Source organism: Copidosoma floridanum, unplaced genomic scaffold (assembly GCF_036245765.1).
Source record: "Copidosoma floridanum isolate Cflo_tuat_1 unplaced genomic scaffold, Cflo_Japanese_pri ptg000027l, whole genome shotgun sequence".
NCBI classification, from domain to species: Eukaryota; Metazoa; Arthropoda; class Insecta; order Hymenoptera; family Encyrtidae; genus Copidosoma; species Copidosoma floridanum.
In genome coordinates, this window is record NW_028321904.1 from 8,253,414 (window position 1) to 8,279,510 (window position 26,097).

At 34.2% G+C, this 26,097-nt stretch overlaps 1 protein-coding gene and 2 long non-coding RNA genes across 4 annotated transcripts in view; 1 reads left to right on the forward strand and 2 right to left on the reverse strand.

Moving 5' to 3' along the window:
• LOC111642868 (pyruvate dehydrogenase E1 component subunit alpha type II, mitochondrial-like) overlaps positions 1–26,097 on the reverse strand; it is a 357,445-nt gene that overhangs the window by 330,344 nt on the left and 1,004 nt on the right. The window lies entirely within an intron of this gene.
• On the forward strand, positions 6,106–7,496 carry LOC149373765 (uncharacterized). Its single transcript, XR_016293306.1, has 3 exons — positions 6,106–6,427; positions 6,496–6,894; positions 6,974–7,496. It is a non-coding gene; the product is annotated as an uncharacterized LOC149373765 (long non-coding RNA).
• LOC149373766 (uncharacterized) lies at positions 22,487–25,095 on the reverse strand. Of its 2 annotated transcripts, XR_016293298.1 has the most exons (4): positions 24,746–25,095; positions 23,556–24,666; positions 23,089–23,487; positions 22,487–23,009 (listed from the first exon to the last, which is right to left on the reverse strand). It is a non-coding gene; the product is annotated as an uncharacterized LOC149373766 (long non-coding RNA). The 2 variants fall into 2 exon arrangements; XR_016293297.1 differs by having other exon boundaries at positions 22,495–23,009; positions 23,556–25,095.

The window sequence follows — 26,097 nt, forward strand, 5'->3', positions numbered from 1 at the left end:
TGCGACACGAAGACTTTCCTTTTTACTGGACAGTGAGTCTTATCATTATCACTATCACTGCACGTATCAGAGTCGGCACTACTACATTGCAAGGTTCTCCTCTTCATCCTTTTAAATAAAGACAAACGTTGTAAAAATTTGTAATTAGAATAAAAATAACATTCGTTGATTACAGAGGGATGTTTTGCTTAAAAAAATTTTCAATCGCCTTTTGCGGCAGGGACTTCGTCGATTTCGGGCGTTTTTGGCCCAGAAATCGGTCTATACCGGTCCGTCCTCCCAATATATTGGCCCAATTACAGATTTTACAGATTTATAACATCAAAAGCAATGACATTTAATGATTCCAGAGGGATGTTTTGCTTAAAAAAGTTTCTAGACGCAAATTTTGAGCTTGACGTATTTTTCGTGTGTAGCACTGTTCCCGATCTCGGATGGCAGGTTAGGTTAAAAGAAAAAAATTTTTTTTACCAGTAACCTAATTTTTACGAATAATACCTTGATTAAGTATTTCTTGACCTTTATTTACCTCTAAGGTAATGATTTTGACTTATTTTCTAAGTTTCGATTTTCGTTCCAAGTGAACGTTCGGAACTTCAGCGTAATCAGATATTTACATTTTAAATAGTTGTATTCGCAGCATGGGGTATAAATAGTAAGGAATTGAACTTCTTAAAAATACCTTTCATCAGTCAAGCAGCTATTCCGAAGGGTAGATTGGCTTCGACGATTTTTCGGTGGGATCGGTCGATCATCGTCCTCGCTGCTGGATTCGAAGTTTTGGGTGAAAACTCGCTTGTACTTTTTTCTCTACATTAAAAAAAATAATACAACACCATGTCAGATAAATTCATGAATAAAAAAGAGTTGAATAAGGTACGCAGCCATCGGTGGTGTATAAGTAAAGTAGAGGTTTCAAAAGTTAGAAGTTTAACGATTGAAGTCGCCAACCCTATCCTTTTTTAAAATCAACAGATTCCTTGTTGCATGAAGTTTTTGGATATATTTGGTTTAACGAAAGTTTTTGGCTAATTTTCGCATATTACTCAATTTTTTGCAGAATCCTATAAGATTATGCGTTTAATTGACAATTTTTTAACATCGTTTTTCTCAAAAATTACGTCGTCAAGTAAGGTGTTTCTTTTTTGCAAATGAAAGTGGCACATTTTACTAAAATTCCAAAACAATATCAGCAAAATCTGTCAGTTCGTTCTAAAACGCCCCAGCCTCCTTCATAAACAGAAATTTTTTCGCGTTGTTGATAGTGATTTTCTTTCATTTAATAAATTAAAAAAAAATAATTATATACAAAGACCTAAGACCTCAATGATTTTTCACGTGGATCAATTATATATATTAAATATAATTACTAACGCTATAATGTACACATAGGTAAATAACACTATAATTTTTACACATCGCGAATAGAAAGTTAAAGTAAAAAAAAGGAAGGGATTTTTAAAAAAATCGGTCGTATTCGTATTCGCTATGTTTGCAGCAGACATCACCGTAAAAAATAGTAACGTAGATTTACTATTCCGTTTGTAAAAATTTACTTAAAAAAACGTCGTTTAAACACAATTTTGTAGTACTTAAACTCATTTTGTCATAATTCTACTTCTGCTGTTGTACTTTTACAACGCCTAGCACTGTAAATAATCCGACCAAGGCTAGACGTGGTAATTTTACTATGGCAATAGTCGAGTTTTTTTACAAATTTTTTAGTAAATCAACTAATCTAATAGGAGAGTTTAAGCACTGCAGTGTATTATAAAATGTATACGTAATTATTTAATCTAAGTTTCAGTAAATATTAGTTGTTTAACTTTTTTTGAAATTTATCATCATTGCCCATTAGAACTCAGACGTAGCTAGTTGACATCTCATGTTAAGCCCCACGGTAGTATATAACATTGATTTATTTATTCAGCGGTTTATTAATTAGTGTAAGGATACAGTGGGATGGATAAGAGAACGATTTTTATGCGGGAAAAAACTCCTTCAATTTTTTCGAAAAAGCCTTTTCCCAGAGTGAGAATCAAATCTGGCCATCAAGATACATAGGCAGACATGCTATATCTACTGAGCCATCACTTGGCTTGATTGATTGATTGATCTACAAGTGTAAATTTTTTTGCATTATCAAAATTTAATGATTAACGTTAATTATCAAACAAATAACAAAACTGTTCATTGGCTGTATTCTCGAGTCCCAAAACAGCCCGTAGAATTTTTGTGGGCCCTTATTGACAATACTCCTCGAATCTACTAAGTACGTGGTTATATGGATTATAATATAATACATATAACCACAATATAATATATTATGTATTAAGATTTGTAAATGTTTCATGCAAATTTACAAGTTTTCTTTATAATAACAAAAATGAACGTAGCCTTATTGCACCACAACGTAATCTAAGAAAAAAAATTAACAGACAAAAAATGAAGGTTAGAAGATACTTGTTACAGCTACTAGCATTGCTTTAAGTAGAGCCTTGATAATACTCGCACAATAGAAATGGGTACACCTATTATCGACTTTCTTATTATTTCACACAAAAGAAACAGAAAATACGAAAAAAATTGTTTATCGTGTAATTTATACCTTCCTAATATTACTATGATACTTGCCATAATAGATAAATCCAATAAATTCATTTCTAATACTACAACATGCATGACCTTGAGCTTTTCGTCGAAAAATCTAGTGGGATCACACCAGAACCAAAGCAAGCGTACACAATACATGGTAATTAGGTCTCGATAATACGGCCACTATCTTTTCTTTTAATACGATTGGCTCATGTTTACCGGGGCAAGCATCAGTCTTGAGGGACTTGCGATGCAGGCTCAAAGGACTCCTTATTATATATTTACCTTGATCAGGTAAGCACGAGGTACGATAGATATTTTTTCTTTCAAAAGCACGGAAATTAACCTTCTAAGATAAAAAAAAAAAAAAAACTCCCCGAGCGAGGAAATAGTATTAGTGGCTTAGAAAGAGAAAATAGTATTAGTATTAGCCAAGTAAATAGTATTAATGACTTATGTGGCGAGTGCTATTTTTCCTACTGAGAGCACACCAGCCTTTAAAAAACGCCCGAGGTAGGAAAATATATTTTCATACCATGGGCCCAAAGTGCAGCTGCGCTTTGCGCCCTCGGGCTGACTTCAGGCCCACGGGCACAAAGTAAGTTACCGTGCCCAAAGTGTGCCTATTAGCGTAAAATTGCACTTTGAGCCCTCGAGACAAAAAATGACCTACGTACCTCAGGCGCAATCATTTAATAAACCACGGCCTTCAGCCGCGCTAGCCGCACTTTGCTCCCAAGGTACGTAATATACTATTTTGTGTACTTAAATTATGTACGTTATATAAAATAATGTTGAATCTTTTACAATATTTCGATCACATTTTACATTAACATCTCATGATCTTGTTTAATTTTATTAATTACCTCAAAGTTAATAAATTATTACGAAGGGCAAAAGTCCTAATTCTGAATGTTTTTACACGAATATAAGAGGGACAAACGAAACAAAAAACTGTCAAATCTGCTATGGAGTTGCATTGACAATACCGTGGTAGATTATAACTACAGTCAAAACACACGAATAGATACGGTTTGTTATCTGGACGATTTATATGGACAGCTTTAAAAAAAGATTTAAATTAATCCCAGCAAAAGCAAACGATAGTTCAGATTTTCGATTAAAACTGTCAAAACTCTCACTAAGTTCCGACGAATGTACCCCAACGTTTAGCTGCTACTTTTTGAACAATACTATGTATATACACTGGCTTGTGAGCAAGCCTTTCAACACTTGAAACTTCCAACGAAAAATATGTATACTCACCACGCTCCAATAAAGTGTAACAAGAGTAGCGACTTCCACCACCATTAATATCAAATCTCTGTTTTTTTTTATCATTTTTTTTTATAATTAAAATTTATTCTAGTCGGAATAATAATTGAAAAAATTAGTTTTTTGCGTTTCGATTTTCGGCCTTCAATTTGGTTTTTTAGTTACGAAAGCCAAAAGCTGGAAGGAGTAGTAAAGCTAGCACAGGCACATATATATGATAATTTTGTGTTTAGGTATAATTATGGAAAATTATTTTTTTTACGACATATATATCTCTGGTAGTCTCTTATGCTACACTTAGTTGTTCTGTCACATTTTCGCTTCGTTTAAAAATTATTAATTAAATTTTCAAATTTGGTTTCCGCTCCGAAATTCAGTGTCATAAAAAATTGAGTATTCAAAATCACAGATTGAAGGCACGACTCTGAAGAAAAAGAATGATCTTTAACGTAACATTGTAAGGACGACTTCCTAAAGTTGTAATAATTATGTTGCAAAAAATAGTATCTCCAATAATTGTTATTTTCCTAAATCTATGCAAAAAACCACACATATAACCTTTTTGATGCATAAGATCGGCTGTGTGTGTAACCTGTATGACTATATCTACAGATATAACGTGGCGTACTTAGGGTGAGATTACATGGAGTCTGGCAGTCTGCAGACTGGCAGAATCGCGCTAAGTTTAAATTATGTTTAAATTATAACATCTCAGAATCATAGAGGTATGAGAATAGAGGAAGTGATCAGGCTTCCAATGTGTTACCAGGAGCGAGAGAGAAAGGTGCAAGAGTCAGTCTTTCTCAGTTTCGAGAGTCGAGACGAGAGACGAGAGCCATACTGCGCATGCTCACCCAATTAGAGAAGCAGTGTTGGCTTCAAGATGGCGAAAAGTGGTCCCCCCACCACTCTCCCATCTAAGAAGAGTGGTGGGGGGACTTCTTTTTGGTCGCGGCTGCGCGACAGCCAAAAGCGTCGTCTGTTACCACAGCGGTTCTCAAATACTATAGTCACTAGTCATGTATGATGTAGCTATATATATACATGTGTGTATATAATATGTACCAGCTGATTGTTGCGCGATATAGTGGTTAAGTGCTCTGTTGTCTGTTCTGTCATTCCTGTCTCCTGTACCGGTGCTGATAACTGAGATACCAAGAGCCAAGCCAACGTTAATGCTGGTACTTATAAGTACTGACCAATGGCTTGACCTTGACTTCTCTTCAACCAACTGTGGCCTTTTTTCACCAAGTCAAACGATGAGGTGAGCAAAGATACTACTGTTAGTGCTAGCAGTTTGACAAGTAGCTGCTAAGCAGATCTGACAAGTAAACTGCATATTTCAGTTATAAGCCCAACAGTGTTTGGTGAGTTGCAGTGCTTGTTTTTTTATTTTCTTTTTGTATACTTTTTTGTCTCTCTTAAATTAGTATATAAATCAAGCAGGACTTTAACGTGGGATTGCTAACAAATAAGTAATTCCCATAAGTTTCCAGTCACAAAGTGGTGATTTACTTTTCCTGCAATCAAATCAACCAAAACAAAATAAAAACTTATCAAGAAGCAAGAGGTTAAAATTTAGTTTTATCAAGCACAATTTTGGAGGATAATAAGAAAAATCAAGGGCTGATGAAGTTTGACAAGAAAATGTACCTGAATCTCTGAAATGATCGAATGGCTGTGAATTCCAGTTGCTTTAGAGGCTGTAGTAAAGAGTTTTTTAATAATTATTGTTCACAATGGAGGTACAGAGAAAAGTCACTCAACGCTCTTATGAAAACTTGGTGCCATGTGATGCTAATAGCACAGTTAATAATAAAAATGAAGTTCAGACTTGCTCAAAGTTAACAAGTGCGCAGCTCATCATATTCCAAACATATAGTACAGTTGTGGCAGATGGTCTTTACGATTATTCAAATGAAGTAAATTATGAAGGTAAAGAAATTTCATTAAGCTGTAGATGTGACCTGGTCACCTCCAGTCCAGCAGCCCACCAACTTTCCAATTTTGCTGGCTGCAGTAACAGTTGCTCAGCAGTTGGATATCAGTTTAAGTATTGTAATGCCAGTTTGGATTTGTATTCTCTCAACCTGGAGGAGCCAGGCTGTATGATACGTACATCAAGATCAGTGTGCCAAGTGATCGAAGGTTTTGTCCTTTTTTTTATTCATGTGTACCTAAAATATTCGTAGTATTGAGAAATTAAGTATGATAATTATAATCACCATCAAGATTTTACAAAATAATTTGGGGAGCTGGCGGAACGAATCCAGCTGGCATTATTGTGAGTTGCTATGATTGTGGAAAAATAATGATTCACTTTGCTGACAAGATGTTTGAGAACGACAGCAACTGTTTGATTAGCAGTCCCAACAAACACAAAGGTCCTGTGAGAGCACTGGACTTAAATTCATTTCAGTCTCATTTTCTAGCTACTGGTGAGACAGATAGTGACATTTATACTTTGTATATTAATTGGACAAATGAGCCTATGTCTCCTAGTTCCAAAAAAATTTACCACCTGAGGATGTACTAGATGAATCATGGAATACACGAGGTACGTTACATGGCAACATTTTTTTTTACACATTCATAATTGACATTAGAGCATTTTGTTGTTTACAGTGCAACACATTCTTGCTTCAACATTTTCACAGCGTTGTGTCATTTGAAGAAGAATTAAGCCATGGTAATACTCACCGATGCCAATTCAAGAGCCTCTATAAGCATTATCATCAGGAATTTTAACATAATAATTCTTCATCATTATTGAAATATAAGTGAGATGGAAATCAGTACACTGACATCCTGATATATAGTCACACAGCTGTCTCTTGCTTCAGAAGAGGATTAAACTCCAATTATTGAACTGTAGGATTTGAGATTTGCAACCACACCGTAAAAACATTCCAAAACCATCGAAGGAAAGTAATATCAATTGCCTGGAATCCTTATTATTCTGATCTTCTCAGTTATGCAAAAGACAATAGAATTCTCTCTTGGAATCCTAATTTCGATATTCCAGTACGTAGCAGTTAAATTTTTCTTGCAACTCTGTTTTTTATTGTGTGATGCTTATTTTTTATTACAAATCTTATTTTAGGGTGGTGATATTGTTGGCTAATTGGCTCAAACAAATCATGGAAACTTAAATGTATCTTAGTGTCCTAGATGAGCTTGCTTGGTTGTGAGTACTACTTCATATGGCCAGGCAATAGTATACTCTCTGTAAGGTGGAGCTGACCATTGATCTGCTGAAACGTTGAATAAAATGTTGATTTATTTCCTGGCATGGACCCATTTCCACAAGTCTCACCGATGATGCAAACAGAAGTATATTATGAAAATAATGCTGTAGAGTCCCCAGTCTCTGGTTTAATGGTAGCTAACTATGCGAATAATACCATAGTTGAAGTTATACCTTTTATTCAACTAACAATGAGAGTTGGAAACAAAAATAAATTAGTACCCGAACCAAATAATATACCAATTAAGTCAGACTATACACCTGAAATTCATGATCAAACTGATAAATTCCAACCACTCCAATAATTGTAATTAAAACGCTTCCAACTACTGTTCTCGTAATTTATGTAGCTCTACTAGAAAAAAGTAAACATTTGCAATTGACCAAATTGTTTAAAGAGATGCTACTTTAAAAAATTTAAGTATTAGTTACATTTCAACATTTTTACAAATTAAAGCTAATTTTTTTTTAGAAATAAACATTTTATTACACCTGGATCTGTCTTTACTCTTTTCTTCCATTATCCTTTTTTCACGATATTCTCTATTGGATAACATTTTTCTTTGAGCTCATAAATAGAGAAAACATTAATCATACACAACGTTAAATATCAAAAGAAAATTGCAAAATCTACACCTATAGAAATGATGTAAAGACAAAGACAAGATTATTTAAAGAGTAAAAAAAAATAGAGAGGTAAATATAGAGATGAATAAGAGGGTTAGTCGAGTTATTAAATTGTATATTCGTTTATTTACCATAAATCAGTTATTAATCAATTTTTTTTTTTTTTTTTTTTTTTTTTCTTTAATTTAATGATTTTAATTTAGGAAACGTTTTTTTTTTTTTTTGGTCCATTTTTCACAGTAAATCTTTCTCTTTTAAAATTGCACCTGACAATGAATTTGCAAAAGTTGGACTCAACAATAGCTTAATAAAAAATCAGGTAACTTTTAAATGAATATTATGTATACACCGGGTAAGATTTGCTCAAGATTGAAATAATTATATTAATCTAAAATTACAAGAACATTCTAAATAATAATTAATTTAAGTACTGGGAAAGAAAGCGCCAGTTAAAAAAGCCATGCTGTTTCGAAGACTTTAACAGTAAGTAAAATAATTCTTATGTAAGCAAGCGGTGGTGATAACAGCCCAGCCATTTATTAATTCATTTAATGAATAAATTATTCCTTCGGCGAGCAAGTGACGGTGATAAGTAGCTCTACCATTTATCAATTTACTTAATAAATATATTATTTCATTGGCAAGCAAGCGGTACCAACAATAAGTTTAGCGATTTATTAGTTTATTTAATGGATAAACTTTTTCTTTGACAAGCAAGTGACAACAACAAGTAGCTCAGCTTTTTGGTGGATTATTGAGTTAATACATTCATTCCTTGGTGAGCAAGTAGTGGCAATAAGTAAATTAGCTGTTAATTAATTTATTTAATAAATTAATAACTTCTTTGGCGAGCAAGCGATGGCAGTTCATAGCTCAGCTATTCATCAGTTCAGTTAAGAAATAAATTATTCAGTTGGGGAGCAAGAAATGCCATTAACAAGCCCAGCTAAATTTCCAAGTTTAATGAATAAATTATTTTTTTGCTGAGCAAGCGAAAGCGAAGAGTAGCTCAGCTATTTATTAATTTGTTTAATAAATATATAATTTCTTTAGCAAGCAAGTGATGGCAATAAGAAGCTCAGCTGTTTGTTAGTTTAATAAACTAATTAACTCTTTAGTGAGCAAGCAACAGCAAGGAGTAGCTCAGCTATTTATTAATTTTTTAAATGAATTAATTCTTTCTTCGGCGAGTAAGCGACGGCGATGAGTTGCTTTACTATTTATTAATTTACTTGATAAATATATTATTTCTTTGGCAAGCAAACCACGGCAGTAAGAATTTCAGCGATTTATTAGTTGATATGATAGATAAACTATTCCTTTGGCGAGCAAGCAGTGGCAATAAATAGCTTAGCTATTTATTAGTTTATGCAATAACTCAGATGATTCTTTGGCAGGCAAGCGATGGCAAGAAAAAGCTTAGCATTTTGAAAGTTCATTAAATAGATAAAATATTTATTTGATCAGCAAGAGACGGCAAAAAGTAGCTCAGCGACTTATTAATTTATTAAATAGATAAAACAAAATCTAAAAATAGATATATCTCTATAGCGGGAATGCGACGTTAATGAGAAGCTCAGCTATTCATTAATTTATTTATTAAATAAATCATTTTTCTAGCAAGCAAGCAGCTGCAAACAAAAAGCTGAGCTTATCATTATTTTATTTGAAAACTACATTTTTTCTTCGGTGAGCGAGTGACGGCAACTACTTGATTAGCTATTTATGAATTTATTTATTAAATAAAGCATTTTTTTTGTAAGAAAGTGACGGCAATAAGTAACTCTGATTTTTAATAGATTATTTAATAAATACAACATTTCTTTGGCGAGCAAGTGGTAGCAATAAATAGCTCAGCTTTTTATGAATTCCTTTTATTGTTAAACTCATTTTTTGGCAAGCAATCGTCGGTGGTAAATAGCCCAGCTTTTTATTAATTCATGCAATAAATACATTATTTTTTAGGCGAGTAAAAGCGGCGGCAATAAGTAAGTTAGCTATATAATAGTTTATTCGTCAAATGAATTATTTTTATGGCAAGCAAGTTTCGGTAATGAGAAATTCAGCAATTTATTTGTTAGAAAAAATCGTGTTTCACCTGGTGCGTATTCGACCAGGGAATCACGAGTCAGCCAATAACGCTACGCTTATGATGGCTTTTTTACTGCTAGCCTATAGATAAACTTTTTCTTTGACAAACAAGCGACGACAACGAGTAGCTCAGCTTTTTGATGGATTATTGAGTTAATAAATTTATTCCTTGGTGAGCAAGTAGTGGCAGTAAGTAAATTAGCTGTTAATTAGTTTATTTCATAAATTTATAACTTCTTTGGCGAGCAAGCGATGGCAGTTCATAGCTCAGCTATTTATCAGTTCAGTTGAGAAATAAATTATTCATTTTGGGAGCGAGTGACACCGATAAAAAGCCCAGCTGTTTATGAGTTTATTTGATAAATAATCTTTATTTTTTTCAAGAAAGTGATGGCAATGAGTTACTTATCCATTTGTTAGTTTATTTCATAATCAAATTAATTTTTTGGTGAGCAAGTGACGGCAACGAGTAGCTCAGCTTTTTGTTAGTTTATTCAGTAAATAAATTTATTCCTCGGCGAGCAAGTGGTAGCAGTAAGTAGCTCAGATTTTTATTACATTATTTGATAAATGGATTATTTATTTGATGAGAAAGCGGTAAAACTAAGTAGCTCAGCTTTTTTATTAGTTGAATTGATAAATAAAAAATTTTTTTTGGTGACAAATCGACGGCAAGAAGTAACTTATCTATATCTTAAATTTATCAAGCAGATACATAATTTCTTTAGCGAGCAAGTACCGGAAATAAGAAGTTTAGCTATTTATTAATTTATTTACTGAGTAATACATTCGCTTGGCAAGCGAGCGATGGCCTTACATAAAATCATTCATACAATAGTTTATTTGTCAAATAAATTAATTTTATGGTGTGCAAGTGGCACCAATAAATAGCTGATTTATCTCTTAGTTTACTTGATAAATGATCTATTTTAGTAGCGAGCAAAAGACGCCCTAAGGTCATCTGCTATCTATTGATTCATTTAATAAATATTCTACTTTTATGTACGACCATGAAATGGCAATAATTTAATTAGCTGTTAGTTACTTTTCTGCTATGTTTATTTCTTTTTTAGCCAGTAAGCGAATTTAACAAGTAAATTAGCAAATTATAAGTTTACTTAATAAATAAAATATTGTTTTGGTAAGCAAGCGACGGAAATAAGTATTTTAGCCCTTGACTAAAATGTTTGATTAATAAGATACTTTTTTGGCTAGGAACTGATGGCAAGGAGTAGCTTAGCTTCATTTTCAGTTTGTTTAAAAGTGAGATTATTTTTTTAGGGAGCAAGTGGCGGCAATGAATAGCTGAATTTTTTTTAAGTTTATTTGATGCTCTTATTATGTATTTTGCGGGCAAGCCGTGGCAATAAGTGAATCCTATAATTAATTTATTTAATATGTAAAATATTTTTTTTGCCACAAAGTGCCGGCAATAAGAAGCTCAGCTATTTATAAGTTTATTCAACAATTAAAATTTTATTCTGATGAGAGCAAAGGACGGCGATGAGCAGCTCAACTTTTTATGAGTTTCTTTGATAAATAAACTTAATTTTTTGCAAGAAAGTAATGGCAATGAGTAGCTTAGTTATTTATAGAAGCTTGAGAAATAAATAAATTCATGGGCGATCAAGCGGTTGCAAAAAGTAACTCAGCTCTTTATTAGTTTATTTCACAAATAAATTACTTTTTGGCGAGAAAAAACGATCTTATTTTTTGGCAATAAGTAAATTAGCTATTTAGTAGTTTAATAAATCAATTCATTCTTTGACAAACAAGAAACAGCAAAGAGTAGCTTAGCTATTTAATATTTTAATTCAAAAATAAATTATTTTTGGGGCGAACAAGTGGTGTGCAATGAGTGGTTTAGCTACTTATTAGTTTAATAAAAAAAATTAATTTTTTGGCAAGAAAGTGATGGAAATAAGGAGCTTAGCTATTTATTAGTGTAATAAATAAATTTATTCTTTGGTGAACAGGCAGTGGCCATAAGGCAATTATCTATTAATTAGTTCATTTAATAAATATGTAACTTCTTTGGCGAGCAAGCAATGGCAGTAAGTAGCTAAGCTATTAATCAGTTCAGTTAGTAAATAAATTATTTATTTTTGGAGCAAGTGACGCCAATAAAAAGCCCAGCTTTTGATGAGTTTATTTGATAAACAATATTTATTTTTGGCAAGAAAGTGATGACAATAAGTAACTTAGCTGTATATAAATTTATTTTATAAATAAACTATTCCTTTGGCGAGCAAGCAGTGGCAATAAATAGTTCAGTTATTTATTAGTTTATATATTAACTAAGATGATTCTTCGGCAGGCAAGCGATGGCAAGAATGAGCTTAGCAATTTATAAGTTTATTTAATAGTTAAAATATTTATTTGATCAGCAAGAGACGGCAGGAAGTAACTCAGATTTTTAATATATTATTTAATAAACGAAATATTTTTTGGTAATCAGCCGACAGAAATAAGTAATTAAGCTCTTTATTAGTTTGTTTGATTAATAAGATATTTTCTTGGCGAGAAACTGACAGCAAGGACCAGTTTCGCTTTTTTTCAGTTCATTCAATACTTAAATTATTTCTTCTGCGAGCAAGTGGTGGCAACACGTTGCTTAGCTATTTATTATTTTATTTGATAAATAAATTAATTTTTTTGGCGAGCAAAAGCGGTGGCAATAAGTAAATTAGATATTTATTAGTTTAATAAGTAAATATGATTCTCTGGTGAGCAAGTGGCATCAAAATGTAGCTTATCTATTAATCAGTTCAGTTAAGAAATAAATAAATTATTTATTTACGTCGCAAGAGGTGCCAATAACATGCTCAGCTAATTGTTTGTTTAATAAATAATGATTTTTGGTGGGACAAGCAATCATTGGCAAGGAGTAACTCAGCTATTTAATTATTTATTTATTAAGTAAATACTTCTTTTGGCGACCGAGCGTTTATCCATTCAATAAACGAAAACTAAGGTAAGCTACTACTTGCTGACAGTTGCTCATCAAATAAATAATCCATTTATCAAATGATGTGATAAAAATCTGAGCTACTTACTGCTACCACTTGCTCGCCGAAGAATGAATTTATTTACTAAATAATCTAAAAAAAAGCTGATCTAATCGTTGCCGTAACTTGCTCACCAAAAAATTAATTTATTTCTCAAGCTAATATAAATAACTAAGCTACTCATTGCCATCACTTTCTTGAAAAAAATAAAGATTATTTATCAAATAAACTCATAAACAGCTGGGCTTTTTATCGGTGTCACTCGCTCCCAAAATGAATAATTTATTTCTCAACTAAACTGATAAATAGCTGAGCTATGAACTGCCATCGCTTGCTCGCCAAAGAAGTTATAAATTTATTAAATAAATTAATTAACAGCTAATTTACTTATGGCCACTACTTGCTCACCAAGGAAACGAATTTATTAACTCAATAATCCATCAAAAAGCTGAGCTACTCGTTGTCGTCGCTTGTTTGTCAAAGAAAAAGTTTATCTATAGGCTAGCAGTAAAAAGCCATCATGAGCGTAGCGTTATTGGCTGACTCGTAATTCCCTGATCGAATATGCACCAGATGAAACACGATTTTTCCCAACAAATAAATTGCTGAATTTCTCATTACCAAAACTTGCTTGCCATAAAAATAATTCATTTGATGAATAAACTATTATATAGCTAATTTACTTATTGCCACCGCTTTTACTCGCCTAAGAAATAATTTATTTATTGCATGAATTAATAAAAAGCTGGGCTATTTACCACCGACGATTGCTTGCCAAAGAATAAGTTTAACAATAAAAGGAATTCATAAAAAGCTGAGCTATTTATTGCTACCGCTTGCTCGCCAAAGAAATATTGTATTTATTAAATAATCTATTAAAAATCAGAGTTACTCATTGCCGTCACTTACTTACAAAAAAAATGCTTTATTTAATAAATAAATTTATAAATAGCTTATCAACTAGTTGCCGTCACTCGCTCACCGAAGAAAAAATGTAGTTTCCAAATAAAATAATGATAAGCTCAGCTTTTTGTTTGCAGCTGCTTGCTTGCTAGAAAAATAATTTATTTAATTAATAAATTAATGAATAGCTGAGCTTCTCATTAACGTCGCATTCCCGCTATAGAGATATATCTATTTTTAGATTTTGTTTTATCTATTTAATAAATTAATAAGTAGCTACGCTACTTTTTGCCGTCTCTTGCTGATCAAATAAATATTTTATCTATTTAATGAACTTTCAAAATGCTAAGCTTTTTCTTGCCATCGCTTGCCTGCCAAAGAATTATCTGAGTTATTGCATAAGCTAATAAATAGCTGATCTATTGATTGCCACTGCTTGCTCGCCAAATGAATAGTTTATTTATAAAATAAATTTATATACAGCTAAGTTACTTATTGCCATTACTTTCTTGCCAAAAATGATGATTATTTATCAAATAAACTCATCAAAAGCTGGGCATTTTATTGGCGTCACTCGCTCCAAAAATGAATAATTTATTTACTAACTGAACTGATAAATAGCTTATCTACTTACTGCCATTGCTTGCTCGCCAAAGGAATAGTTTATCTATCATACTAGCAGCCCCCCGTCTCGGCTTCGCCCGAGACTCGCTGAATGAAACACATGTGTGTTGACAAATAATATAGGACGTTTGCAGTTAAAAAACTTTATATCTATTTTTGACACTTTTTGCAACAAATAACTTCTTATTGAAAATATCGAAAAAAGGAAAATAATTATGGTAAAAAGTATCGTGCATTCTTTACGTCATAAAATAGGTATTGGCTCTGAAAAGGGCCGTTGATTTTTACATGTTAACGTTATGATATAACAAAGGGTTATTTGTTAAAGCTGTAAAGATACAAATATATAATTTAAAATTAATTTTTCATTCACAAAATTTCAGTATACGTGACATTTTTAGTTTTATTTCCAGAAGGAATTAAAACAATCTGATGATAAGGATCACCAGTTTTAGAAAGCTCGACATACAATTGTCCATGTGAAAAGCAGTTTGAACGTAAATCTACCCCCACAAAATTATAAGTTTGTCCTTGCGACTTGTTAATTGTCATCGCAAAAGAAACTCTGACAGGAAACTGTAATCGCTTGAACTGAAAAGGTAAATCAGTTGGTATCATCCGAATTCTTGGAATAAAAGCTATTTGTCCTGATGCTGGACCTGTCAAAATAGTAGCTTCTATAACATTATTTCGCAGAGTTTTAATTTGCAGTCTGGTTCCATTACACAGGTTCGGTGGTTGAAGATTACGTAGTAGCATAATCGGAGCTCCAACTTTTAAACTCAACTTATGGGGTGGAAATCCTGATGGAGTTAGGGAGTTTAAAAACTCCTGAGGATAATTAACAACATCTTCAGATGCGATGACTGAATCAATAGAGAGGTACTCTCGAGAATCAGCTACAAACTTTTGAAGAATAATATTGTTAATTTCCTCTGCTGTAGAATTTCTTGGTGAAATTATCGCTCTCTCACATAACCATTGGTATGATTTGTTTGATAAATTTTCAATGTCTGGGTAAACTTCAGAAATAAGATCATCGACAGTTGTAACCAGTTTTCCAATGGATTGATCTAGGGTGATAAAACCGTTTTCATTTTCCATCGTGCCATCACCAATTTTTAATAGCTGAGTTGAGAATTCCGTGTTTCTTCCGCAGAGATGTGCTCTCATATTAGTACGTAAATGAAGAGACTCTACATAATGCCAGAGAAATGATGATTTTAAACAGGCATGAATAATATCAGCTCTAGTTCCTCTCGGAATTACTGGTAACGTCTGCCTAAAATCACCAGCAAAAACAAATGTAATGCCACCCATTAAATTCTGGTTTGATCTTAAATCTTGCAATGTTCTATTAATTGCTTTAATGTGAGCTCTGTGACTCATTGTGCACTCATCCCAAACAATAAATGTTGTATCTTGAAGAATTTTTGCAAGTGGGCCATTTTTGCGTATCGGGCACGTGTAATCTTCTCCGGAAAAAACACATAATGGAAGTTTAAAAGTGGAGTGAGCTGTTCTACCTCCACTCAAGAGAGTGGCAGCAATGCCAGAAGATGCAACAGCAAGGGACAGTTTTCCTGCCGATCTTGCTTGGGCCAACATAAGATTAATTAGGAATGTTTTTCCAGTGCCTCCAGGAGCATCCAGGAAAAAGACTTTTTCACCACTATTTAAGACACTATCAATTATACGATCAAAAGCTTGTCGTTGGTCTGGAACCAACTTAGGAAGATTTTGCTCAACGTAGTTATATAAATAGTTATGATCATAACCATGTCTGATGGAATGTTCCAAAGGATCATTAGTACAGAGTTCATCTCGAACCGGTGAGTTTAGCCCAAATGCAGTCAAATTTTTTTCTGAAAGAGAGATGATCTTGTCTTCTACTTCAATTAAACCTCTGTTGAACACTTCTTCAGAAAATTCAACTTCAAAATCGTTGAGTTGAATTCGTCGAGAGTGAAGAATATCTTCACATAATTGTTGTTTAAACATATCCCACAAAATTTGAGGTTGCGATGGCTCACAAAAAACTAAAATAATAGCAAATTAGTCACGTAATTTAGATGGATTCTCAGACAAAGCAGCATCTGCGAGTGTGTTTTTCCATTGATCATCATTTTCCAATAAACCAAGTGCGTAACAGGCAGCTTTGAAAGTTGCGTAAGTAACACCATCAACGGTTTTTAAGTACTCAAATGAAGTTGGGCCTCGAACATATTGAAGTAACATTCGAAGATGGAAGCATTCCGACTGGGTGGGATGAATCGTATAAACTCTACCTATAGCTAAATCTTTTTTTACTCCTGGCCAGCCTGGAACATCTTTACCCTGTTTTCTTTTCACAAACTTATTACTGTCCCATCGGTAATAGGCGGCAACTTCGGAATACAAAAGAGTTTTAGCAAAATCATCTATTACGCAAAGTTCAAAAAACGCCATCAACGTTGTTTTTCTCGGATTTTCGAGAATCTGTTGAATGTTTTGCTGATTTATGTAAACTCTTTGATAATTTTCAAGGTGAACATCTAAATGTAAGACTGGAGGATACCGTGCGTGAATCTCAAAGTCAAAAAAACGCCAAAATCCCTCAGAGGAACAAATATAGCGTCCATTGGCATAGTTTGCAATTTCGTCAATGTTTCCAACTGAAAAAGTGGCACGGTCCGATCCTTTGTTGATATATTTGCAAATATATTTAATTGCTTGCACTGAATGACAAAATTCGACGTTAATATGTGCATTGAAACATCGTGATAAGACGGGTGAGTACGGTACAACCCAACGGTTATCAATCTGTACTTCTTTGCCACGAATTGTAAGTACAGAACTATGACCTCCATCTGCAGGGGCTTTTCTACGATAGGTTGGGTAGCTATCATCTGCAGTTAGGGTTTCTTTAACAAAATTTCGAGGAAACTTTTTTGTACATTTTCCATTATCCATACATGGTGAAGCCATGTTGAATTCACCGCAAAGTCCATGAATCATACTTTTCGAAATGATACTGAATAGCAAGGGATCTTGTTGAGGATCTGGTAATTCAGCTGAAATGATCTTGTCTATTTCATCCGGCTGAATTTTTGTTTTAAGCCATAAAAGTATGTGCACATGAGGTAGCCCTCGCTTTTGCCATTCGACACTATAGATCCAAGCATCAACTTCCCCGTATATTGCTTTCTTGGTGAGGACATCTATAAGTTTCCTTAATTTTAAGTGAAAAACCCTTGAAACAATGTCAAGCCTGTCTGAAGGTTTTTGATTTTTGTGTAATTCATTTTTTATTTCCGACCACTCAGGGTTACACGTGAAAGTGATAAATAAATATGGACGCCCAAACCCACGTACGTAAGCCATTGCATCTTGAATTTTTTCATGCATATATCGCGGTGAGCCAGTGAATGAGGATGGTAAAATTACAGGCTGTCCGATACTGGAGGGTTCAATGTTACGATCATTATTTATTGCATCTCGTAGATGAATGTAACTTTCAGCACGCAGTTGTTTTTGATGTGTTCGCAAGTAAAGTAAACGCTCTGTGATCATTTTTGCCATCATATCAACAACAAATTGATTGAGCAGGTTCTTATAATAAAGTAGGTAATTTATATGATCATTTTTTAACATAAACCTATAAGAGTAGAACTGCATGCAAGAAACAGTTTTGTTTGAAACACCGTGAAGTGGTACATCAATAGAATATCCATTTTCTCCAAAAACAAACATAAGAGGATATTGCAAGGAGTCATAGAATCGGTGAAGCTCAGAAACTCGCTCCAACCGCCCATGTCGACCATGTAAAATAATGTCTCTAGGACCTTTTTCCTCGTTAACTATTAGTGCAGCAACTTCATTCACTCTAGGCGCATTGTATCGTCCTCGATGCTCCCCAACAGGAGTTCGATCGGCATGAATAATCAATTTTAAATTTTCAAGTTCATCTACTGTTCGAGAGTCATAATTGGATTTAAAAGTTCTTATAAGAGGATTGCAATCATGCATCACCTTTTGTAATGATTCAATCAAAGTTTTTTTTAGGGTATTATCTGACCGAATAGAAATTTTTTCAGCTTCATCAGACATGAAATAGATTTGTAAGCACTGCGGACTCTTGTTCTGTTCAGGAAGTAAGCTACCTATCAAGTGGTATACTTGACCTTGGATTTTGAAAGTTGGCATAAAGTTTCCTTCTCTAATTTCTTTCCCTCCAAATGACGTCATTTGGAATTGCGTATTGTAACGTCTGACGTTATCAAGGAAATGTTTTGATAGGGGGTGTTCGTCCATTAACAGACATCTTAACAATTCAGGAGGATTTTCTAGTGGATCAAGGGAAACTTTACCACCAGAACAACAGAGCCCTGGAGCTTCATCTCTCCATTTTTTAGCGCCACAATGAGTGCAAATAGAAACCATTCCGCCAATTTGAATGGATGGAAGATTTAAGTATTCAATATCAGGATTGTAACAGAAAGCGGATCTGTCACTTAAGTAGTTGTTCAATCGTCGATTTTGCCGTTGCTGTTCTACTCTCGATGAATGTTCTGCATCAGTTTCTCGACTCCTAAAGTTGTAAACATTTAAAGCATTAGAAGTTCTCCTCCCGATTCGCCCTCTTGCGATTCGAGGCATTGTTAACAATTTTTGCGCGCCGCAAAAAGGCTGTTTTTGTTATACTTTGTCAATTACAATATATACTTTAGCAGGTGTTCAACGTTTAATGGCCCTGAAAAGGGCCAATGAGATTGACCAAGTTAGCTGAACGCTAATCTTGGAGGAAAAGTAATTTCTGGCCTATGTAATTCGAGTGCAGAAAGTCGTCGGTGGCCGGGGTTCCCAGACTCACGACAAACAGCTCTGCTCTTGATGTCTGCCAGTAAATGACTGACTTAGTTTTGGAATAAGCTGTCTTTAAATAGATCCCTGTTGGACGAATCGTTGCAATTCGTTTAAAGACATTTATCCAAAAGTACAAATAAGATTATTTTTGGCAAAGTGGTTCAACGTTTAATGGCTCTGAAAAGGGCCAATGAGATTGACCAAGTTAGCTGAATGCTAATCTTGGAGGAAAAGTAATTTCTGGCCTATGTAATTCGAGTGCAGAAAGTCGTCGGTGGCCGGGGCTCCCAGACTCACGACAAACAGCTCTGCTCTTGATGTCTGCCAGTAAATGACTGACTTAGTTTTGGAATAAGCTGTCTTTAAATAGATCCCTGTTGGACGAATCGTTGCAATTCGTTTAAAGACATTTGTCCAAAAGTACAAATAAGATTATTTTTGGCAAAGTGGTTCAACGTTTAATGGCCTTGAAAAGGGCCAATGAGATTGGCCAAGTTAGCTTAATGCTAATCTTGGAGGAAAAGTAATTTCTTGCCTATGTAATTTGAGTGCAGAAAGTCGTCGGTGGCCGGGGTTCCCAGACTCACGACAAATAGCTCTGCTCTCGATGTCTCCCCGCAAAGGGCAGATCTATGTTTGGAAAAGTAGTTCAACGTTTAATGGCTCTTAAAAAGACCGATGAGATTGAAAGTTACTTTACGGTAAAATTTATTGATGGCCCTGGAAAGGGCCGATTTTTATCTTCATTTTTTTTTTTACTAACGATGGAGAGCTGGTGAGGGTCAATTATTTGACACGCTTTATCAGGCGTTCGATAAACGGCAAATATTTGCCGCTTCACTCTGCTCAGTTGACGGGGATCGCGGAGCTCGGGTGTCTGGACCCGAGGTTGCTTCGTCCTTGCCCTTGGAGTCTCTGAAAAAGGTGAACGCGCTAGAGGAAGGTATGTAGCCGGCCGAACAAAATCTCGTTTCCGGGTCGTTCCCCGGATCACTATCTGCTGACTGTTAGTCAGGGTAGTGGGCCTGAAGAATATCTTCTTCGTGGGGTTCCTCTCGCGACCAACTTTTGAGGAGGAGGCTGGTAAACTTTCCAGCTGATATGTCTGCTCACACTCCTCATGGTTGTTCTGCTTGGCTTGCTCTTCTAGGACCAGGTTGGATGGAAGAAGGGCTTCGAAACCTTGTATTGTTGGTGAAGCAGGTTGAGCTCTGGCCGGACGTATCCTGGTATTTCGCCTAAGACGTTGATGTTTCGAACGCCTATTTTTCCGTGGCGCTCGGTTATCTTGGCGATTCAGGGTTAAAGCCGATGTATTTCGCTTGTCCATGAACGAAGCGTGTCAGCGGTAGCCGGGATGCCCAGCTTCACGACAAACACCTTTATTCTTAGTGGACTGCCGAAAAACGACTATGGAAATCGTCGTCTAAGCGGGGCAACTTATAACCACTCTTCACTATCATTGATTGCGGGTGGCTTCAATTTTACCTCGACGCCAACTAGCGGATCCTACTGAACTAAAGTAAAAAGCAGGCGTATTTTTGCAAAAATTTGAGCTTGTTTATTGCTATTGTTATTAAATTTTTCAAGATAAAAACCATACTAAAACCATCTAGGAAGTGTCAAGAATCGGTATGCAAAATTTCAGCAAAATCGGTTCAGTAGTTTTCGCGGTTAGCGATTACAACGGTTTTAGCGACTTTGCTTTATATATTAGTAAGATAAACTAATAAATCGCTGAATTTCTTACTGCCATGCTTTGCTTGCTAAAGAAATAATTTTTTCATCAAGTAAATTAATAAATAGTAGAGCAACTCATCGCCGTCGCTTACTCGCCGAAGAAAGAATTAATTCATTTAAAAAATTAATAAATAGCTGAGCTACTCCTTGCTGTCGCCTGCTCACTTAAGAGTTAATTAGTTTATTAAACTAATAAACAGCTGAGCTTCTTATTGCCATCACTTGCTTGCTAAAGAAATTATATATTTATTAAACAAATTAATAAATAGCTGAGCTACTCTTCGCTTTCGCTTGCTCAGCAAAAAAATAATTTATTCATTAAACTTGGAAATTTAGCTGGGCTTGTTAATGGCATTTCTTGCTCCCCAACTGAATAATTTATTTCTTAACTGAACTGATGAATAGCTGAGCTATGAACTGCCATCGCTTGCTCGCCAAAGAAGTTATTAATTTATTAAATTAATTAATTAACAGCTAATTTACTTATTGCCACTACTTGCTCACCAAGGAATGAATTTATTAACTCAATAATCCACCAAAAAGCTGAGCTACTTGTTGTTGTCACTTGCTTGTCAAAGAAAAAGTTTATCCATCAAATAAACTAATAAATCGCTAAACTTATTGTTGGTACCGCTTGCTTGCCAATGAAATAATATATTTATTAAGTAAATTAATAAATGGTAGAGCTACTTATCACCGTCACTTGCTCGCCGAAGGAATAATTTATTCATTAAATGAATTAATAAATGGCTGGGCTAGTTATCACCACCGCTTGCTTACATAAGAATTATTTTACTTACTGTTAAAGTCTTCGAAACAGCAAGGCTTTTTTAACTGGCGCTTTCTTTCCAAGTACTTAAATTAATTATTATTTAGAATGTTCTTGTAATTTTAGATTAATATATTTATGTCAATCTTGAGCAAATCTTACCCGGTGTATACATAATATTCATTTAAAAGTTACCTGATTTTTTATTAAGCTATTGTTGAGTCCAACTTTTGCAAATTCATTGTCAGGTGCAATTTTAAAAGAGAAAGATTTACTGTGAAAAATGGACCAAAAAAAAAAAAAAACGTTTCCTAAATTAAAATCATTAAATTAAAGAAAAAAAAAAAAAAAAAAAAAAAAAATTGATTAATAACTGATTTATGGTAAATAAACGAATATACAATTTAATAACTCGACTAACCCTCTTATTCATCTCTATATTTACCTCTCTATTTTTTTTTACTCTTTAAATAATCTTGTCTTTGTCTTTACATCATTTCTATAGGTGTAGATTTTGCAATTTTCTTTTGATATTTAACGTTGTGTATGATTAATGTTTTCTCTATTTATGAGCTCAAAGAAAAATGTTATCCAATAGAGAATATTGTGAAGAAAGGATAATGGAAGAAAAGAGTAAAGACAGATCCAGGTGTAATAAAATGTTTATTTCTAAAAAAAAATTAGCTTTAATTTGTAAAAATGTTGAAATGTAACTAATACTTAAATTTTTTAAAGTAGCATCTCTTTAAACAATTTGGTCAATTGCAAATGTTTACTTTTTTCTAGTAGAGCTACATAAATTACGAGAACAGTAGTTGGAAGCGTTTTAATTACAATTATTGGAGTGGTTGGAATTTATCAGTTTGATCATGAATTTCAGGTGTATAGTCTGACTTAATTGGTATATTATTTGGTTCGGGTACTAATTTATTTTTGTTTCCAACTCTCATTGTTAGTTGAATAAAAGGTATAACTTCAACTATGGTATTATTCGCATAGTTAGCTACCATTAAACCAGAGACTGGGGACTCTACAGCATTATTTTCATAATATACTTCTGTTTGCATCATCGGTGAGACTTGTGGAAATGGGTCCATGCCAGGAAATAAATCAACATTTTATTCAACGTTTCAGCAGATCAATGGTCAGCTCCACCTTACAGAGAGTATACTATTGCCTGGCCATATGAAGTAGTACTCACAACCAAGCAAGCTCATCTAGGACACTAAGATACATTTAAGTTTCCATGATTTGTTTGAGCCAATTAGCCAACAATATCACCACCCTAAAATAAGATTTGTAATAAAAAATAAGCATCACACAATAAAAAACAGAGTTGCAAGAAAAATTTAACTGCTACGTACTGGAATATCGAAATTAGGATTCCAAGAGAGAATTCTATTGTCTTTTGCATAACTGAGAAGATCAGAATAATAAGGATTCCAGGCAATTGATATTACTTTCCTTCGATGGTTTTGGAATGTTTTTACGGTGTGGTTGCAAATCTCAAATCCTACAGTTCAATAATTGGAGTTTAATCCTCTTCTGAAGCAAGAGACAGCTGTGTGACTATATATCAGGATGTCAGTGTACTGATTTCCATCTCACTTATATTTCAATAATGATGAAGAATTATTATGTTAAAATTCCTGATGATAATGCTTATAGAGGCTCTTGAATTGGCATCGGTGAGTATTACCATGGCTTAATTCTTCTTCAAATGACACAACGCTGTGAAAATGTTGAAGCAAGAATGTGTTGCACTGTAAACAACAAAATGCTCTAATGTCAATTATGAATGTGTAAAAAAAAATGTTGCCATGTAACGTACCTCGTGTATTCCATGATTCATCTAGTACATCCTCAGGTGGTAAATTTTTTTGGAACTAGGAGACATAGGCTCATTTGTCCAATTAATATACAAAGTATAAATGTCACTATCTGTCGCACCAGTAGCTAGAAAATGAGACTGAAATGGATTTAAGTCCAGTGCTCTCACAGGACCTTTGTGTTTGTTGGGACTGCTAATCAAACAGTTGCTGTCGTTCTCAAACATCTTGTCAGCAAAGTGAATCATTATTTTTCCACAATCATAGCAACTCACAATAATGCCAGCTGGATTCGTTCCGCCAGCTCCCCAAATTATTTTGTAAAATCTTGATGGTAATTATAATTATCATACTTAATTTCTCAACACTACGAATAATTTAGGTACACATGAATAAAAAAAAGGACAAAACCTTCGATCACTTGGCACACTGATCTTGATGTACGTATCATACAGCCTGGCTCCTCCAGGTTGAGAGAATACAAATCCAAACTGGCATTACAATACTAAAACTGATATCCAACTGCTGAGCAACTGTTACTGCAGCCAGCAAAATTGGAAAGTTGGTGGGCTGCTGGACTGGAGGTGACCAGGTCACATCTACAGCTTCATGAAATTTCTTTACCTTCATAATTTACTTCATTTGAATAATCGTAAAGACCATCTGCCACAACTGTACTATATGTTTGAAATATGATGAGCTGCGCACTTGTTAACTTTGAGCAAGTCTGAACTTCATTTTTATTATTAACTGTGTGATTAGCATCACATGGCACCAAGTTTTCATAAGAGCGTTGAGTGACTTTTCTCTGTACCTCCATTGTGAACAATAAATATTAAAAAACTCTTTACTACAGCCTCTAAAGCAACTGGAATTCACAGCCATTCGGTCATTTCAGAGATTCAGGTACATTTTCTTGTCAAACTTCATCAGCCCTTGATTTTTCTTATTATCCTCCAAAATTGTGCTTGATAAAACTAAATTTTAACCTCTTGCTTCTTGATAAGTTTTTTTTTTGTTTTGGTTGATTTGATTGCAGGAAAAGTAAATCACAACTTTGTGACTGGAAACTTATGGGAATTACTCATTTGTTAGCAATCCCACGTTAAAGTCCTGCTTGATTTATATACTAATTTAAGAGAGACAAAAAAGTATACAAAAAGAAAATAAAAAAACAAGCACTGCAACTCACCAAACACTGTTGGGCTTATAACTGAAATATGCAGTTTACTTGTCAGATCTGCTTAGCAGCTACTTGTCAAACTGCTAGCACTAACAGTAGTATCTTTGCTCACCTCATCGTTTGACTTGGTGAAAAAAGGCCACAGTTGGTTGAAGAGAAGTCAAGGTCAAGCCATTGGTCAGTACTTATAAGTACCAGCATTAACGTTGGCTTGGCTCTTGGTATCTCAGTTATCAGCACCGGTACAGGAGACAGGAATGACAGAACAGACAACAGAGCACTTAACCACTATATCGCGCAACAATCAGCTGGTACATATTATATACACACATGTATATATATAGCTACATCATACATGACTAGTGACTATAGTATTTGAGAACCGCTGCCGTAACAGACGACGCTTTTGGCTGTCGCGCAGCCGCGACCAAAAAGCAGTCCCCCCACCACTCTTCTCAGACGGGAGAGTGGTGGGGGGACCACTTTTTGCCATCTTGAAGCCAACACTGTAAGAGAAGGAAAATAGAAGGGGCCTTCTTGCAGCTTTCTCTCTCGCACGTGGAAACATCTCCGGTACAGTTACATGGGGATAGCTCCCTCTATTCTAATACCTGTATGCTCAGAATAATTTAGTAAAATAAAGAAAAAATTGTAATTATTGTTATAACAGAATAAAGGCTTCGTTACAATTTAATTCTTTTAAAATAAAACTTGTCAAATATTATTTAATAACTTTCTTTATAGATTTATGTTAACATTGCACAGTCGGTCAGTAGGCCTGACTGATGTAACCTGGTATGTATAACAATATGTAACTGTGACAAAACGTCTTTCGTCGCCTTTTGATCATAAATATTAGTAAACAGTTAAATACAGAAATGCAATTGTAGTACGATAATTATTTCTTTGCTTACGCAACAGGTTTTAAATATTAATATTGAAACATATTTTTAATTTGGCACGATTCTGACAGTCTGCAGACTGCCAGACTCCATGTAATCTCACCCTTACAGTAGCTCTCAAAAGAAAATTATTTTATTCACTAATTTATTGACCATTCCATAAGCAGTAAATAAAGATGAGACTATAGCTACGTAATCATCAAGTTATTAGCTATTTTCAAAAAAATTTCCAATTAAATCTTGACGTCAATCACCCAGATATTGCAGGTTATACGCATCAGAATAGTACTGATTCTCATAAGACTGCTTGTTAAAAGTTCAAAAACAAAATTATCAATATCTCAATTTATAAGCTATAAAGGGACTCGAAATTTGAATCAAAGGTTTTTCATACAATATTTTATTTCTGTTTTAATTATTATTTATATATTGACGTTAATTCTCTTAGCAAGTTAACTT